The sequence below is a fragment of the Herpailurus yagouaroundi genome, unplaced genomic scaffold (assembly GCF_014898765.1).
Source record: "Herpailurus yagouaroundi ecotype Mexico unplaced genomic scaffold, PumYag 163, whole genome shotgun sequence".
Taxonomy (NCBI): domain Eukaryota; kingdom Metazoa; phylum Chordata; class Mammalia; order Carnivora; family Felidae; genus Herpailurus; species Herpailurus yagouaroundi.
In genome coordinates, this window is record NW_024412404.1 from 41,697,368 (window position 1) to 41,709,890 (window position 12,523).

The window sequence follows — 12,523 nt, forward strand, 5'->3', positions numbered from 1 at the left end:
TCATTAGTGGATCTTCCTGACAGACCAACTTCTCATCCTTTGCTGGAAACCTTCAGTGGCTCAACCAGTATTTATCAATGATTTGACATTTCCAGATGTCAAATCTGGGAATTTCCAGCCCCAGGGAGGTGAACAATCCTGGTGTCAATCATCATAGAAGAGGTGGGTCCTCAGACAAGCAATCAGGATCCACTGAGTGAGACTCACAACGGTGGGGGATGCAATTTCTGCCCATCTCTGGGGGTGGTCTGCCAGCATCTGTACTTTGAGGAGTATAGACTGGTGTGTGGGATGCTGGAATGAAGCAGGAAGGCAGCAGGTAGGGGACCTCATGGTGAAGGTGAGCCTGCAAGGCCTTGAAGGCCTGACTGCCTGGTTGCTCATCACCCCAAATTTTCAAATGATGTCAGGAGGCTCACAACCTGCAGGGACTGTCAAAGATATTTTATTCAGACTTTCAGGGCCATTTGTGGTTGGAGGTATGAGCCAGGGTGGTCAGAGAAGGCTTCATGAAAGAAAGGGGATTTGAGCTAGGCCTTGAAGGAGAGTTAGGACTACTGGTAGAGGCATGGGGAGTGGGGGAGGAAGGATACTGCTGGAAGGGAGAGCAGCAGAGGCTGGAAGGGATAGAATGTGTGGTGGGATGGTGATGATCCTACCTACAGACACATAGGAGAGATGCTGGTCGGGCACATCAAATCAGCCCTGAAACAAAAGGCTAGGGAGGACGAGGAGAGACCGAAAGTTATGCAGCAGGGGAGTGACAGGAGATGCTGGCATTTTTGGAGAATGAATCTGGTATCTGCACCAGGGTAGGCTAGACCGAGGAGCTCTTGTGTAAAGCTTGACAGTCAGGCAAGAAGAGGCCTGAGTCCTGTGATCCAGGCCGGGGCCAAGTAGGATCATCTGGTCGGTAAAGAAATATGAATGGGTGCTTTCTATTCCTAAAGTGAATGCCAAGGTGATTATCTGATGTTTCACCCCAATCACAAACAAGAAATGGCAATTTTTTTAAAAGCGCTGCTTCAATGGCGCCAGGCACTAAACGTGGAACCTGCTTGGGATTCTCTCTCTGTCTCTCTCTCTCTCTGTCTCTCTCTTTCTCCCCTTCCCTCTGCCCCTTTCCCCTGATCCCTATAAAACAATAAAACAATAAATAAATAAAGTATTGCTTCCTATCCTCATTACCATGTTATTAGAGTTACAAGTGATAATTGCAAAAAATCTGGATAATGCAGGTAGCTAAAAGTAAATTTTGAAAAAAGTTTTTTAAAGTTTATTTATTTTGAGAAAGAGAGAACACAACCAGGGTAGAGGCAGAGAGTGGGGAGAGAGAGAGTCCAAAGCAGGCTCCATGCTGTTGGTGCAGAGCCCAATGCAGAGCTCGAACCCACCAACCATGAGATCATGATCTGAGCTGATCAAGAGTCGGACACTTAACCTACTGAGACATGCAGGTGCACATGAAATGTGTTTTTATCTAAATGAGACCATACTGCATTTTTTAGCATAGATATTTTTCTATTATTAAGGACTTTTCTATGACATTATTTTTAAAAGTTTATTTATTTATTTTGAGGGAGGGAGGGGAGAGGAGGTGGGGAGAGAGAGAGAGAGGAGAGAGAGAATCCTAAGCAGACTCCACACTGTCAGCACAGAGACCAACATGGACCTTGAACACACGAACTGTGAGATCATGACCTGAGCCAAAGTTGGATGCTTAACTGACTGAGCCATCCAGGTGCCCCCACTACAACATTATTTTTCATGACTGCATATCATTCCATTGTGTGTATAGCATACATATAGCATAGCTTATTTAACTGATCCCGTACTATAGTATTGGACATTTAGGTTGTTTCTGTTTTGTCTTTGTTTTTCATATAAACAACACTAAGTAATAGCCTTGTAGTGAAACCTTTGTGCATAACAATTCATATTTTCTTAGAGTAGAATACTAAGAGTGGAATTATTGTTTAAGGGCCATGCATGCATATTTTCAAGACTTGTAACAAATACTAACTTATTTATCAGATGCATTTTATAAATAGATTTCTTGGTGTCCAACCACTCCTAGATTAGTAATAACTTATTCAGAGCATCTTCTTTTAATACAGAATTGAATTCTCTTTGTATTACTTAGGATTTTATTCTTTTGCATCTCCACTCATGTGAAAAATTGGGTTGTGGTTTTCTTATCACTGTCAAGTTTTGGTATTATGATTTTACTAGTTTTATAAAGTTATTGGAGAAAGTTTTTTTATTATTTTTTTTTATTTTTATTTTTTAAATTTTTTTTTAAATTTTTTTTTCAACGTTTATTGATTTTTTTGGGGACAGAGAGAGACAGAGCATGAACGGGGGAGGGGCACAGAGAGAGGGAGACACAGAATCGGAAACAGGCTCCAGGCTCTGAGCCATCAGCCCAGAGCCTGACGCGGGGCTCGAACTCACAGACCGCGAGATCGTGACCTGGCTGAAGTTGGACGCTCAACCAACTGCGCCACCCAGGCGCCCCTGGAGAAAGTTTTAATCTTTTTCTATATCCTTAAGCAGATTAAATGGCATGGGAATGATCTATTCTTTGAACTTCTAAAGGAAGGTAATATGAGAGTGTCAGGTCTTAGTGCCTTTTTTGGAGAGATAACTCTTTAAAAAACTTTAACGTTTATTTATTATTGAGAGATAGAGACAGAGCATGAACATGGGAGGGGCAGAGAGAGGAGGAGACACAGAATTCGAATGAGGCTCCAGGCTCTGAGCTGTTAGCACAGAGCCTGATGCGGGGTTTGAACTCATAAACCTCAAGATCATGTCCTGAGCTGAAGTTGGACGCTCAACCAACTGAGCTACCCAGGCGCCCCTGGAGAGATAACTCTTTAACATAATTTTCCAATTTCTTCCATAGTTGTTGGTCTCCTCAACTCTTCTGAGTCTTCTTTTTTTTTTTTTTTTAAATTTTTTTATGTTTATTTATTATTGAGAGAGAGAGAGACAGACAGAGCACGAGCAGGGAAAGGGCAGAGAGAGGAGGAGACACAGAATCTGAAACAGGCTCCAGGCTCCGGGCTGTCAGCACAGAGCCTGATGCAGGGCTTGAACCCACAAACCGCGAGATCATGACTTGAGCAGAAGTCGGATGCTTAACCGACTGAGCCACCCAGGCGCCGCATCTTCCAAGTCTTCTTGCGTCAATTTTGGCAATTGATATTTCTTAAATTTTGCACTTTCTACTTTTCCTTAATTTGCCAGAAGTTTTATTAATCTTTTCAAAGAATCTCCCTTTAGATTTATTCATCAAGTCTTTGATGGTTGTCATTTTAATTCGGTTTCAGTGTTGATAAATGATCAGTGCAAAACGCCCTTTGTAACTTTATTCCAGAATTCAGACTGAAGGTTCGTGTGGCTTCCACTTCCTTACAATCCCTGTTTTCTTTGTTCCTCTTCTAAAACATAAGCCCCGGAGCGCCTGGGTGGCTCACTCAGGTCATGATCTTGCGGTTTGTGAGCTCAAGCCCCATGTCGAGCTCTGTGCTGACAGCTCAGAGCCTGGAGCCTGCTTTGGATTCTGTGTCTCCCCCTCTCTCTGCCCCTCCCATGCTCATGCTCTCTCTGTCTCTTAATAATAAATAAACATTAAAAAATTAAAATAAAATAAAACATAAGCCCCATTATCTACTACAACTGAGCTGATGACCTGGGAACTCCATTATTAGGTATCTAACCAACAGCATTTGTACATATGCGCACTAAAGGTACACTCAAAAGTATTCATAGCAGCACTAGGAAAAACCCAAGTATTTATTGGTTATTGAATAGATTGTCATGCATCACACAGTGGAATACTATGCAGAGATGAGAATGAACAAACTGCAGCTCCGTGAGCCAACATGGATGAAATGCACAAGCATAATACTGAGTGAAGAAACCAGACTCATAAGAATGCAGTGTATTATCTTATTTATATAGATTTCAGAAACAGATAAAACTAATCTATGGTCCTAGAAGTCAGGTAATGATTACCCTGGCAGGTGGTTAGTGACTCAAAGAGGACTCAGGGCAGGGCTTCTGGGGAGCAGGTCATGTTCTGCTTTCTTGATCTGATGATTGGTAACACGGGTATATTCACTTTGAGCTGGACACCAATTATTTTCAATCAAAAGTTTACTTTTAAAAATTGGGTGGCTATGGAGTTTGGGACCTTGGGACCTTACTGAGATTGCACGCAAATTTTGCATGTATGTATAAATATATATTTTTGTGGAGAAAGGATCCGTAGCTTTCACCAGCTTCTCATAATAGTGGGTTCATCACTGGCTCAAGGTTCCCTCTATCGTCATGCTCACCCCCATCTTGCTTGATGATTCTTCTACTCTACCCTCCTCCAATCACATTCTTCCTCTTCTCCAAAACCTTTTCCCTGAGCTCTCTGGTATTGCCCCTTTATAAAATAAGCATACTTTTTTGTCTTCCTTATCTAGCTGTAGAATATTTTCTCTACCTCCTGCCTTTCTTAAGCTGGACCCTTCTCTGAGGACAGCCCTCCCCCTGCTATTCTTTCAAATGAAGACACTAATGTTCAGGTAAAGCAATGGGGAACTGATGTTTTCTTCACTCCCCACAGCCTCCAGACCACGATTTCTCCACCTTTAGGTACACATTCTTACTCCTTTGCAGGTTCAGACCTTGGTTATTGCCATTACTTACAGACCTCATGTTGCCATTTTTTCATTTAAGATTTATTTTAAGATATGAGCACCAGGCTTACATCCTTCCTCTCCAATCCTGTCATCATCCTGCATGACTTTAAAGTCCGTGGGGGATCATCAGCCAACATCTCAACTTCATAGTCCCTTTATCTCCTCAAATCCAAAGACTTACTTCCACTTCAGTTACTCCTCCAGACTTCAAGCCCCATTCTCAACCCCACCCCTTTCATGCTTAGCAGATAACCTTAACTTTACTTAAGAAATCTGAGACCATAGGGACACCTGGCTGGCTCCGTTGGCAAAGCACGTGACACTTGATCTTGGGGTTGTAAATTTGAGCCCAATGTGGGGTATAGAGATTCGTTTTAAAACATCTTAAAAAAAATAAGTCTGAGGCCATTAAGCTCAATCTCCCTTAATTTCTACTTTATTGTTAGACGGTTAGCGGTAAAGAATCGCTACTCCTGTGTCTAATCAACCCTTCCAACAATTTGGCAAAAATAATAACTTAATTGAACATTTGCCATGTATTACATGTACTATTTAACTTAGTCCTTATAACAGCTCTATAAGGTGCTATTACCATCATCATCCCTATTTTACAGACGAGGAAACAGACACAAGGGCTTGCCTAAGGCCATCCAAGTAGTCAATGGCAAAGCTGGGATTTAAGCAGTCTAAACTTGTCACACAGTTGAAATGTCACACAGTTCAATGCACAAAATGAATAATTTCAGCAGTGTTTATAATTGCCAGTAATACACCCCCCCTCCCCCCATCAAGAGGAGATGAGAATACAGTGCAGTCAGGGAAAGGAGGAAACACTTTATGTGCTTATTATGGAAAGACTTCAAAAATATATTGTTAGGTAAAAGGAGCAGAAATAAGAATAGCATGTAATGAATGCTTCCATTTGTATAAAAAAAGGAAGAAGACTATATGACTGTTTTGCTTTATATGCATAAAGTATCTCTGGAAGAATACACTAGAATGTAAAATCAATAATATAAGTTTCCACCTTAGGATTAGAGAAGGAAAAGCAGCATAAACCTAAAGCAAACAGAAGAAAATAAATAATAAAAATTACAGCAGAAATCAATGAAATTTAAAACAGGAAAAGAATAGAGGAAAATAACAAAACCCAAAGCTGGTTCTTTAAAAGATCAATAAATTGATGAACCTCAAGCCAGGAACCTGGCTTTTTTTTTTTTTTTTTTTTTTTTTTTTTTTTTTTTTTTAAAGAGAGAAGATACAAATAGCTAATATCAGAAATGAAAGAGGGGCCATCACTACTGATCCCATGGACATTAAAAGAAGAGTAAGGAATACCATAGACAACTCTATGTCCACAAATTTGATAGCCTAGATGAAATGGACCAATTCCTTGAAAACATAATCTGCCAAAACTCACACAAGATACTCTGAATCAGTCTTTATCTTTTAAAGTACTTGAATTAGGGGCGCCTGGGTGGCGCAGTCGGTTAAGCGTCCGACTTCAGCCAGGTCAAGATCTCACGGTCCGTGAGTTCAAGCCCCGCATCGGGCTCTGAGCTGATGGCTCAGAGCCTGGAGCCTGTTTCTGATTCTGTGTCTCCCTCTCTCTCTGCCCCTCTCCCGTTCATGCTCTGTCTCTCTCTGTCCCAAAAATAAATAAACGTTGAAAAAAAAATTAAAAAAAAATAATAAAGTACTTGAATTAATAATTAAAAATGCTTTAAAACAGTCCAGACAGCTTCATTGTTGAATTCTGCCAAACATGTAAGGAAAAAAATTTTACCAATTCTCAACAATCTCTTAAAAAATAGAAAAGCAGAGGGAACACTTCTTAACTGATTCTATGTGGCCAGCATTTCCCTATTACCAAAACCAGATAAAGACAATACAAGAAAGTAAGGTCACAGACCAATATCTTTCATGAACATACATGCAAAAATCCTCCACAAAATATTAGCAACTTGAATCTGACGATATATAAAAAGAATTATGCATTAAGACCAAGTGGGATTTATCTCAGTTATTCAGGCTAGTTCAACATTAGAAAATTTGTTACTGTAATATATCACATCAACAGACTAAAAAAGAAAACTCATATCATATGTAGAAAAGTATTTCATAAAAGCCAACATCTATTCATGATAAAAACTCTCAGCAAACTAGGAATAGAGGGTAAGTTACCCAAATTGATAAAGAACAACTACATGGGAATGCAAGCTGGTGCAGCCACTCTGGAAAGCAGTATGGAGGCTCCTCAAAAAACTAAAAATAGAACTACCCTACGACCCAGCAATTGTACTACTAGGCATTTATCCATGGGATACAGGTGTGCTGTTTCGAAGAGACACATACACCCCCGTGTTTATAGCAGCACTATCAACAATAGCCAAAGTATGGAAAGAGCCCAAATGTCCATCGATGGATGAATGGATAAAGAAGATGTGTTATATATATATATACAATGGAGTATTACTCGGCGATCAAAAAGAATGAAATCTTGCCATTTGCAACTATGTGGATGGAACTGGATGGTATTATGCTAAATGAAATTAGTCTGTCAGAGAAAGACAAAAGTCATATGACTTCACTTATATGAAGGCTTCAAGAGACAAAACAGATGAACATATGGGAAGGGAAACAAAAATAATATAAAAACAGGAAGGGGGACAAAACAGAAGAGACTCATAAATATGGAGCACAAACTGAGGGTTATTAGAGGGGTTATGGGAGGGGGGATGGGCTAAATGGGTAAGGGGCACTAAGGAATCTACTCCTGAAATCATTGTTGCACTATATGCTAACTAATTTGGATGTAAATTTTAAAAAATAAAATTAAAAAAAATCTTTAAAAGAAAGAACTAAAAAAGCCATGTAGTTAATATCATATTTAATGATTGATTGATTGATTTCCCCCTGAGGTTGGGAAAAAGGCAAGAATGTCCCTTCTCATCACTCCTTTTCAACATAGTACTGAAAGTCCTAGCTATGCAATAAAACAAAGAAAATAAAAGGGATACAGATTGGGAAGGAAGAAATAAAACTGTCTTTGTTAGCAGATGACATGAGTATGTAGAAAATCCCAAAGAATCAACAGTAACAACAAAAAAGCCCCAACAATTAACAAGGAATTATAACAAGGCTGCAGGATACAAGGTTAATATACAAAAGTCAATTGCTTTTCTATATATCAGCAGTGAAGAATTGGAATTTGAAATGTGAAACACAATGCAATTTATATTAACAAAAAATAAAGTAGTAATAAAATGTGGTATATACATGTAATAAAATATTATATTTTGTTGAGAAAAACTACAAAACTCTGATGAAAGAAATTTTAAAATATCAAAATAAATGGAAAGATATGTCATGTTTGTATATAGGAACACTCAGTTTGTAAGATGTCAATTTTTTCTAATTTGATTTATAGATTCTATGCAATCCTAATAAAAATCCCAGCAAGTTATTTTGTGGATACTGAAAAACTAATCATCAAGTTTATACAGAAAGGCAAAAGTCCCAGAATTGCCAACACAATACAGAAGGAGGACTGACACTACCTAATTCAAGACTTACTGTAAAGCTATAGTAATCAAGATTGTGTTACTGGTGAAAGAACAGACAAATAGATGAATGGAACAGAATAGAGAGCCCAGAAATAGACACAAATAAAAATAATTAACTGATCTTTGACAAAGAAGCAAAGGCAATTGAATGGAGAAAGGGTAGTTTTCTCAATATATGATGCTGGAACAATGACATTCTTACATCAAAAAAAAAAAAAAAAAGGGAAATAAAGAAAAGAAAGAGAAAAAAAGAATTAGACAGTAGACCTTACACCTTTCACAAAAGCTATTATCAAAAAATGGATCAGAGACCTAAATGAAAAACATAAAATTATAAAACTCCTAGAAGATAACATAAGAGAAAATTCAGGGACCTTCAGTTTGGTGATGACTTTTTAGGTACATACCATAAGTATAATCCATGAAAGAAATACATTGATAAGTTGGACTCCATTAAAATTTAAAAGTGCACTGTGAAGAAAATGAAGAAACAGGGGTGCCTGGGTGGCTCAGTCAGTTAAGCATCTGACTTTGGCTCAGGTCATGATCTTGTGGTTCGTGAGTTTGAGCTCCGTGTAGGGCTTTGTGCTGACAGCTCAGAGCCTGGAGACTGCTTTGGATTCTGTGTCTCCCTCTCTCTCTGCCTGTCCCCTGCTTTCTCTCTCTCTCTCCCTCTCTCTCAAAAATAAAATAAACATTAAAAAGTAAATAAAAAGAGAAAGAAAATGAATAAACAAGCCACAGACTGGAAGACAATATTTGCAAAACACATATTTGGTAAAATATTAGTATCCAAAATATACAAAGAACTTTTAAACCCAAAATAAGAAAATAATCCAACTTAAAAATGGGCAACAGATCTGAACAGACATCTCACCATAGATGATATATAGATGACAAATAAGCATATGAAAAGACAATGTCATATGTTGTTAGGGAATTGCAAATTAAAACCATGAGATACCCACTGCACATCTATTAGAATGGCTAAAATCCAAAAACCTGACAAAATCAGATGCTGACCAATGTGGAGCAACAGGAACACTTATTTGTTGCTGGTGAGAATGCAACCACTTTTTTTTTTTAATGTTTATTTATTTTGAGAGAGAGAGGAAGGAGCAGAGAGACAGGGAGAGAGAGCATCCCAAGCAGGCTCCACACCAACAGCACAGAGCCCGATGTGGGGCTCAAACTCACAAACCATGAGATCATGACCTGAGCCGAAATCAAGAATCATACTCAACCAATGGAGCCACCCAGGCACCCTGAGAATGCAACCACTTTGGAAGACAGTTTGGCAGTTTCTTACAAAACTACACATTCTTACCATTTTATACCCATTAGGATAGATATTATATAAAAACTAAACTAAAATAACAAATGTTGGTGAAAGTATGGAGAAATTGGAAACCTCATGCATTATTGTGGTTATGTAAAGTGGTGGAGCTTCTGTGGAAACTTATGGTTGTTCCTCAAAATGTTAAACATAGAATTACCATCTGACCTAGCAATTCTATAACTAAGTATGTGTCCAGAAGAATTGATAAGAGGGACTCAAATAGATACTTGTACACCAATGTCCACAGCAGCATTATTCATAATAGCCCAAAAGTGGAATCAACCCAAGTGTCCATGAACAGATGAATGGATGAACAAAAGGTGTTATATACATACAATGAAATATTACTCAGCCATAAAAAGAATAAAGTTCTAATGCATGCTATGACTTGAATTAACTTTGAAAACCTTTTGCTAAATGAGATAAGCTAGACACAAAAGGACAAATATTGTATGATTCCATTTGCCACAATTATCTAGACTATGTAAATTCATAGTGACATAAATTAGAGTAGAGGTTACCAAGGGCCGGAAGTAATAGGAAGTAATTATTTAATGGGTACAGAGTTTTCTGTATGGCACAATGAAAAATTTGTGAAATAGATAGTGGCAGTGTTTGTATCAGTGCACTGTTAATGTACCTAATGCCACTGAATTATACACTAAAATGGTTAAAATGGTAAATGTCATGTTATTTCTATTTTATCACCATAAAAAATGATGACCCAGCAATTGTGCTCCTAGGTATTTAAGAAAATCAGTAGAAAATTTATGTTCACACAAAACCTGCCCACAAATGTTTATGGCCACTTTATTCATAACTGCAAAAAGCTGGAAGAAACCATTCGCTACTAGGTGAATGGATAAGCATCTGTACTACATGCATACAAAGGAATATTATTCAGGGGCTCCTGGGTGGCTCAGTGGGTTGCACATCCAACTCGATTTCGGCTTAGGTCATGATCTCATGGTTCATGAATTCGAGGCCCATGTCAGGGGCTCTGTCAGCACAGAGCCCGCTTGGGATTCTCTGTCTCCCTCCCTCTCTGCCCGCCCCCACCTCTCTCTCAAATATAAATAAATAAACACTAAGAAAAGGAATATTATCCAGTGATAAAAAGAAATGAACTATCAAACCACAGAAAGACATGGGGAAATTTAAATACATATTGTTTATTGAAAGAAGCCAGTCTGAAAAAGTTACATATAGTATGATTCCAATTAACTGACATTTTCAGAAAGACAAACTAGAGAGACAGTAAAATATCAGTGGTTGCTAGGGGCACAAGGGAAGGGGATGAGGGATAAAAAGGTGGAGTATAGGGGATTTTTAGGGCAGTAAAACTATTCTGTATGATACTGTAATGGTGGATATATGACATTTTGCATCTATCAAAACCCATAAAACCCAAACAACCCAGTAAGTGTAAACCTAATGCAAACTATGAGCTTTCTTTAATAATAATGCATCAATATCGGTATATCAATGGTAACAAAATATTCCACAGGAATGCAAAACGTTATTAAGAGAGCAAATTGTGAGCCAAGGAGAAAGAAGAACCTCTTCCCAGAAATGGCTTTATTCTTTTGGATTCTGTAGAGATGCAGTCTATGGAGGGTGCTGGGAAGTTATATCCTTGGAATAGCCCTGTGGAAGACTTAGCCTTGTGTCTGGGTTGGTACTAAAGAATCTAATTGCAACATATGAAACAGAACTCATAAGCTATACAAGAGATGTAACAACCTTGATGGAGCTGAAGTATAGTGTCTCCAGGTGTTGTGACAAATATTTATTGTATCTTGCACTTTTTCAAGTGTAAGGACTTTATGAAGGGTACCATTAATTGGTATATTGGTTTTCAAATTGTACTAGCAACAGCTTGGGAAAACTAAATTGTAATGTTAGTGTGATGGTCATCTCTAGTAAAGCCTAGACTCAGGCAAGTTACTATTTTTTTAATGTTTATTTTTGAGAGAGAGAGAGACAGTGTGTGAGTAGGGGAGGGGCAGAGAGAGAGAGGGAGACACAGAATCTAAAGCAGGCTCCAGGCTCTGAGCTGTCAGCACAGAGCCCAGCATGGGGCTCGAACTCTGGAACTGTGAGATTATGACCTGAGCTGAACTCACAAACTGCGACATCATGATCTGAGCCAAAGTTGGACGCTCAACTGACTGAGCCACCCAGGCACCCCTCAGGCAAGTTATTATTATTAGAAAGAGGAACATGATAAGTCATAAATATAGAACTTTACCTGAGTTTCTTTAAAGTATGAATAAACAAGAATATGAAGAGAGTGGCAGATGGTGGGGCCGTGTTCCAAGGGTTTGGGGTGGTAGCTACCTAGTTCATGCGGTTTTCAGCATCTTCTGAGGTCTTTGAACTACTTGCTTCAAAAGTTATGTGACGACTCAATTTATGATCTCTGTTGGATGTCAACTTTACAGTTCTACTAAAATATCTTGTGTTTTTCCAGAGGATCAGGGAGTGATGAAGACAGAAAGACTTTTGAGTAAAGGCCAAGTCTTGCACAATTTAACTTTATAAATAATTGTTTCAGTTAAATGTGCCACCTTATTACTGGATCAATCTGTTGGAATGTAGAAAACATAGGTAGAAATTTGGTACAATATATAAAGTATAATAGTATTTTAGCCTTTGTACTTGTGGCTTTTCACCATGGAAATGCCGCGATTCATTCAGAAAATAAATGGACTCCTATCAGTACATATAGAGGAAGTTAATTTACAAAATCCAGTTGGAGGTGTTAAGAATATCCTTTAGTCATGGTTTCAGTCCTTTAGAATTTTTCAGTGTTTTACAATTTTACATTTACAATTTTTAAAATTAAGACTTTATTTTATTAAGGTTTACTTATTTATTCTGTATGTGAGAGACAGAGAGAGAGAGAGAGAGAGCGA